Here is a 7,224-nt window from a genome sequence, read left to right as displayed (position 1 = left end):
CTCAGCATCCCTTCTTCCTTGTATCACTTAGATGGCATTCTGTAGAAGACAGCAGTTCTGGAGATGATTTTTCACTACCAGGAAAGTGGATCATAAATCATATTGTAATGGATGCGCTTATTAGATGTGTACCACTGCCATCTATTGGATGACATCAGAAATCTTCAACTATGTTATAAGCCCTGTACTGCTAACAGTTTGAGATTCTTCTTTAGCTCAAATGACAAAGGCCATTGCTTCTGGATGAGGAGGATCTGGATTCTGTGACTCTTGCAAAGTTCCAAATGGCCATGGCATGCAGCACAGTGACATCCATTAAGTCCTTGGTGGTCACCGGTTTATTACACTATCTATCTATATTTGTATTAATCAGCCACTTATACAATGGTCCAAGGGAGACCAGACAGTGGGACCATCATTAATCTTTTTGAATGAATGCATGAACAATTGATTCAGTATGAATTCATCTTGAAGCTTGTGTCTCAGTTCCCGAACAATACTTTCCTTATTTCCTTCTATTGTCTCTTAAAGAGGCAGTAATCTAGTACTGCAATTATCTTAAGGGTGAGATTTTCAAAAGCATTCAGCATTGGCCATACTAACAGAAGCAAAGTTAGGCCAACACAGAGCTGTTGAAAATTCCATCTTAACTCTATAGAATTCTTTCCTGCTAAGAGCAATTATCCCCATATTGATATAATTGAGGAAAAGGGAATAGCTTCCTGCAGGCAAATGGAACAGTTTTGCCTGAGGAGAAGTGGAAATTTTACTTGTATGAGACTTGATAAATAATTGTATATTGTTAAAGTAGCACTGTGGTTTCATATATTGTCCTGTAACTGAAGATGTTCAGCATGATGGTTCTAGGATGTGTGAACCTTAATCCAAGCCACAACGTTTTGAACTTTGTGGCTGACTATCTTCTTTAAGATACAATTTCCCCATCTTAAAAACTGTTCAGATGAGTATTGTATGAAGTGAGGAAAACCCCATGTGGAAAAACATAAGTAGTAGTACAACATTACTAGAATTCCATTGATTCTCTTTTATCTCTTAGCTTATCAGACAAGTTAAAGGTGGTAAAGTGAATCGCAGCTGGCACATGAATAAAAAAGATGATTGTGGGGAGACACAAGCTTATAGGGTTTGGTTATGGGGTATGTTGCAAGTGCTACTTAAGAGTCAGTGCCGGAATTGTAATCCCCATCTTTCAGGGATTTCATCGAAGTTTTGAAAAAAATTATTTTTTGAGATTAGAAAGAAATGTCACCTTGCGTCATTTTAAAAAAAAAATCAAGTTAAACTTTTATAGAGAATTTAGTGAGAACAGAAATTGGATGTTGAGATACTGAATTTACTTTTCAAATATATTGGGATATTTCTCAGGAATAACACTCAAATTTTTGATATCTTCAAGAAAATAACTACTAATCTATGCTATGCATCATAATCTGGTGTGTAATTATATATATTACACTCTTATTCCCACTCTTATTCATTGGATTTTCACAATATGCAAAGTCAATAAGATAACACGAAGAAAAACAGATGGGTTATCTTGGACACTATTTTACTCAGTTTTTAAGAACCAAAACACTTTCAAATTGGATTAAACATTGTACAGTATCTAATGGTTCCCTTTTCATACTTAAGTAGTGACAGCTGAAAACAGCTCTTTCACAGGCATGCTAGCTATTTTTAAACCTACTGCTACAAAAAGGTTAGCTAATGAAGCTCTTCTGATAGACACTTTAAATGCATATGTAGAATAAAGTAATACACAAAACCTGCAGTCCTTGGACCTTTGTTTAAAAACATCTGTGTGCTTAAACAAACTAAACCATACACTACAGCGGGCCTTGACAGGATAGACAGTAAAGAGACTAACTTGCATATTAATAAGACCCTGGGATTTTCTGTTCTACTTATGTTCTTTAAAAAATATACACTCCCACCAGGTTTCTTCTCCATAAGGAAATGAAGGAGGATGCTCTTATGTCTTGGCACTACCAACACCTCTAAACACTGTGTTACATTGCACATTCTACAATATATATTCTACAGTGGTGTCACTCAGAGGGACAATTTGATTGACCTCTTCATTCCCCCAGTACAATAAATAAATGAGAAAAAAATTAAGTGTTCTCCTCAACAAGTGTTCTCGCCAGCTGGGTCTTTTCAGCTGTTTGTGCCCTTCCCCCCAGTAGTATTGCTAATGCACTCAGAGTTTCCACCCACTGTCTTCCCATCTGCAGTTCTACCCCAGAATTGTTTGCTTTTGTCAGTTATCTCCAGAATTGCAATGAACCTCCTGAAGTATATCAGCTGTGGAAAAGAAACAGAGTCAAGAGCCATAGAGACAGAAATAGGAAAGCACCAATACTCAGAGGAGCCTGGAGATGGGAGACTTTTATTTCATAGTATGACTTTTTTTTTTGGTCTAGATTCCCGCCCTTCCCCCCCTTCCCCACTTATAAACAGTTTTACTCCAATGAAGTTAATCCCAATTTACATCAGTGAGCAGAAGCAGACCCTTAATTTTCAGGTGCAAGGGCAGCAACAATGCTAAGGAAGGGGTAGTTAAGAGTACCAAGTGTTGCCAGCTACTACGATTTTAACCCAGGTCTTGTGATATTTGGTGCATTTTTTTAAGCTGCACCTCTTGTAATCATAAAAAGAAAAGGAGTACTTGTGGCACCTTAGAGACTAACCAATTTATTTGAGCATAAGCTTTCGTGAGCTACAGCTCACTTCATCGGATGCATACTGTGGAAAGTTTAGAAGATCTTATTATATACACACAAAGCATGAAAAAATACCTCCTCCCACCCCACTCTCCTGCTGGTAATAGTTTATCTAAAGTGATCACTCTCCTTACAATGTGTATGATAATCAAGTTGGGCCATTTTTAGGTAAAATTTCATTTTAAAAAGCATGAGTTTAGAAAGCATTTTTATAAAGCCTGCATCATCAAGGCAAATAAAAACAATTGTAAAAATCATGATTTAAGCCAATCCCATGCTTTTTGTACATTTTGGATCAGTCATACTGCAACTGGGCAAATTATTCCAGGTACGAATTTGCCAAAATGTTTTAATCTGCCCCCTATTACACTCCTATGCCCTCCCCACTTCTTTCAAATTTCCATTTAGAACCACTCTTTTCAAAACATCTCCCCACCATCATCTTGGTATTGTCTTTATCCATTCCCAGAGTGCCCTCTAGAGTACAAGTTGTAATTTAATAAACTGATTGTTCACAAGTATAGAAACACAAATACCACCATAGAAACAAAATGGTTTGCTCTTCCTCCACCTCAAACTCTGTGTTTTCACTTCGTTTTTCATGGCCCTTGCTGGTTTGCGTCTGTCAATCCTTTTTTAAAATGTTACTCAATTGTATATTTTGTGCATCATTTAGCTCCATCACATCTCTTTGAGAAACCTGAAAGTACCCTCTTGGAGCCAGAATTTGAAACTACTTCTATTAATTGCAATAAGTTGGCTGAAGGAATAGAATATAAACACAGGAATTAGGCTTATTGTAAATTGAGGACAAAGGTTTTGTTGGCATTTAAATGTGCTGGATAAAGTATGGAGCTGAGGACCTCTGCTGACAGCTGGACAGAATTATTTCTTCAATAAGGATTCTGATCAAAGAAGGGAGCAAAGGGGTGATTCTTTTTGTCTGCTTGTTACTATTTCTCTTTGTTTAAAGCTCTTATAGGGCCCTTATTAGGAGCTACGCCACCATTCTTATGTTTGCCTTTTCTAGAACAGCATTTTGATTCTGAACATGAAATTTTCTTTTTCCTCAGTGATTTGTTTTTTCTTTGAAAAAGGTATGAGATGTAACTTGGGGAGAGGAAGGAAATGACAAATGTAGATAAATAGTTTCTAGAACCAAAAATGCTTTGTAACCATTTTGAATTTCTTTTGCAATGGTAGATGTTTTTGCACTGTATCAGTCACCACTGTACAGCCCTGCTTTACAGTTTTATTTTGTAACATGCCAATCAAACAGAATCTCACAAAACCACAATGGTTCCATTCCTGCACATCTGAGTTCCTCTTACTTTTCTTCAATTTAATTTCACCTAAGTGGATATCTTCTTACCTTACAAGAGAAATGCCCCCAGGTCCAAATCTTGGAGTGATCCTCAGTCCAGAGCCTTTCTTTGATCCTAATGTTGCAACAATCTGCACGTCCAATTTTTACAAAGTGCTTTGTATATTGAAAATGACATGAAAAAGTTGCTGTGTGTGCAGATTGAACAGTATTACAGGATTGTCAACATAAAATAGCACTACATTTTCAAAAGAAGGGCCTCTTTTGTTCACAGAAAAATTGCAGTTATGCGCCTAACTAAGCATCCTGCTGCACTTACACACTATTTTCAGTAGTAGGCTCTGAAGACTATAAAGCAATTACTAACCTTTTCCACCTGCTGAGGAGAATGGATTTGAACAGGTTAGTGCCCAAACCAGTGAGCTATAGAATAGCCTTCAGTGGATCTCTTACTCACCTCTGTTGATATCATTCCACTTTGCATTAAACATGCATTGGGAGAAAGAACATAATGATAGCCAAATGGTTCAGGCACTCACCTTGGAGATAAGGAACCACTGTTCAAATCTATTCTCACCAGGCTGAGGGCAGGGGTGGTTGGGGGAGAATTGAACCAGGGTCTCCCATAGCCCAGGTGAGTTCCCTGATCATTGGTCTAAAGGTTGTAAGAAAAGTCATATGCCACCTACTGTGTAGCTATACTGCCATTTTTGCAAAAAGTGGCTTAGGTGCCTGACTATAGGAGATGGTTGCCAGCTTTGAATCTGAAACAAAAGAAAGGCACCTCCCTCCAGCTTACATTTAGGCCCCTAAATCTGAGAGGGACCGGGGTTAGGATACAACTTTTCCTTGGCATCATTGGCTAGCTTAGGTGGAACACTGGCTTTTGTGGATCCCATTCCCAGGCACCTTTCTCCCCATGTGTTGCATAGGGAGTCCCAGGGCCTAACCCAGGGTTTGTGGATGCCATTCATAGCTAGATGCCTAAAAGTTAGGTGTTGCAATAATTAGTTTTGCAACATCTATGTCCTTTCGTGGATCTGGGCCTTGTTTCCATTACAGGCTCCTGACCTTCAAAAAGTCATTTAATCTGTGTATCCGTTTTCCTATCAAAATTCAGGGCACTAATTGCTTAGCCCTGGTCTACACTAGGGGGATTGATCTAAGTTACTCAACTTCAGCTACGTGAATAATGTAGCTGAAGTTGACCTACTTAGATCGACTTACCGTGGTGTCTTCCCCACAGTGAGTCGACTGCTGCCACTCCCCCGTCGACTCTGCCTGAGCCTCTTGTGGTGCTGGAGTATAGGAGTCGACGGGAGAGCGCTCGGAGTTGATTTATTGCGTCTAGACTAGACGCGATAAATCGATCCCCACTGGATCAATCGCTGCCTGCCAATCCGGCGGGTAGTGAAGACATACCCTAGCTATGGTACTTAACTGGACGATTGAGAGGCTTAACTAGCATTCAAATCCACTTTAAGAGCCTCTGACAAAAGGTGTTATAGAAATACACAGAATTATGTTCCATTCTCCAACTGTGGCAATATTCTAGCTGTTCAGCAAAGGTATTATTCAGTTTGCCTCACCCAACAGAAACTATTTTGGGTTTAAAATGAGAGAACAGAATTAAGTGGATGGACATGGGAGCTTGACCATCAATTCAAACAAGTGAAAGCCTACATGAGACTATAAACTCTGAGTAATAATAGACTGTCTCTGAAGTATGTGTAATATACCCAGAACACTCTTGGATGCTTAACAAATAGGTACACAGTCAGGTGAATGACTATAGTTATGTATTCTTGCATGTTGCTTATTGTGATTTATATATTAGCATCATTTTAGTTTTTTGGGCCACAATTTTCAAAGTGGGATGCACATTGGAATAATTTGTAACATCTTATTTAAGGAATTATAATTTAGTAACATTCATAGACTTGTCATATTTAGATGGACTGATTTAAGATTTTAAAAGTGATTATTAAAATGATTACACATTTTCATTTTAAATACTAAATAGAAGAATACACATCTCCTATACAAATTATTTAATGAATTGTACAGAGTAAATGTTATATTTTGTACACTTGTTTTATGCATTATTTTAGTTCTAGGGAAATTTAATATAAGTTATAAAAATTGATATTTGTTCAAACAAGACATGACTACAGATGAGTATTATTCTTGAATTGACACATGATATACAAATTTCAAAGAAATATGGAAGCAAACATTTGAAAGATCCAAGACAAAGTGTCATGTGCTCCTGTATTTCTCCCACTACAGTTATACTGAAGCATTTGTATGCAACATGAAAATTTTAAAATGTAATAAGTAGATCTAGGATACTCAAAAGCAGCTTAAGAAGAAAAGTTTCCTGAAATTGCCAGCGCTACTTGTGAACCTAACTGCCATCCATGGACCAAGTCTATGGAGATTTTTTTTAAAAAAATAGCTAGTCTTTTATCAAACTGTAATTGTATATTGGACATTCCTGAAAGCGTGAAGCCACTGAATTCACCCATTTGTCAGGAAACCCTACCCAGAAGGAGTAAAGTTCCAGTTTTCATTGAATTCAGTGAGAGAAAGGCAATAAGCGAAGACTCCACTGGTTTGCACACAAACCATCACCATTTACGAGGATTCTCAAGTGAACATTGAGGGGGCTTTGGAAGTCATTCATTGATCTCTGGACACAAGGTTTTAAAGATATCAGGAGCAGAGAGCTCACTGCAATTTTAAGCATCAAGACGACCGCAGCCAAAGCACTGACAAGCCTGTCAATGAGAACTGACACTACTACTCATGACAAAGGGACTCATTAATTTAAGTTTTATGTCTTTTCATAATAATCCAACACCTATATCTGAAGTAACAGCCTCTGCTTCAGTTATAAACTCTTTCGGGCAGGGATTATCTTTTCTTTTGTGAGGTCAGTGCCTGATACGATGAGGCTCTGATTTGGGCTTCTAATCACTATTTCAGTACTGCTCACAGACAGCCATTCTGACAGAGCAGTCAAGAAGTAGCATTAATTGTAACTGCTTAACTGCTCTATGGCCACATACTGATTTCTTAAGAGATTTCAGTGGGTCTTTGAGAATAAAGGTTTGATCATTTTTGTCCTTAACTTCTTGAAGTTTTTCTTCTGTA

Source organism: Caretta caretta, chromosome 5 (genome assembly GCF_965140235.1).
Source record: "Caretta caretta isolate rCarCar2 chromosome 5, rCarCar1.hap1, whole genome shotgun sequence".
Classification (NCBI taxonomy): Eukaryota; Metazoa; Chordata; order Testudines; family Cheloniidae; genus Caretta; species Caretta caretta.
This window is presented reverse-complemented; position numbering follows the sequence as displayed.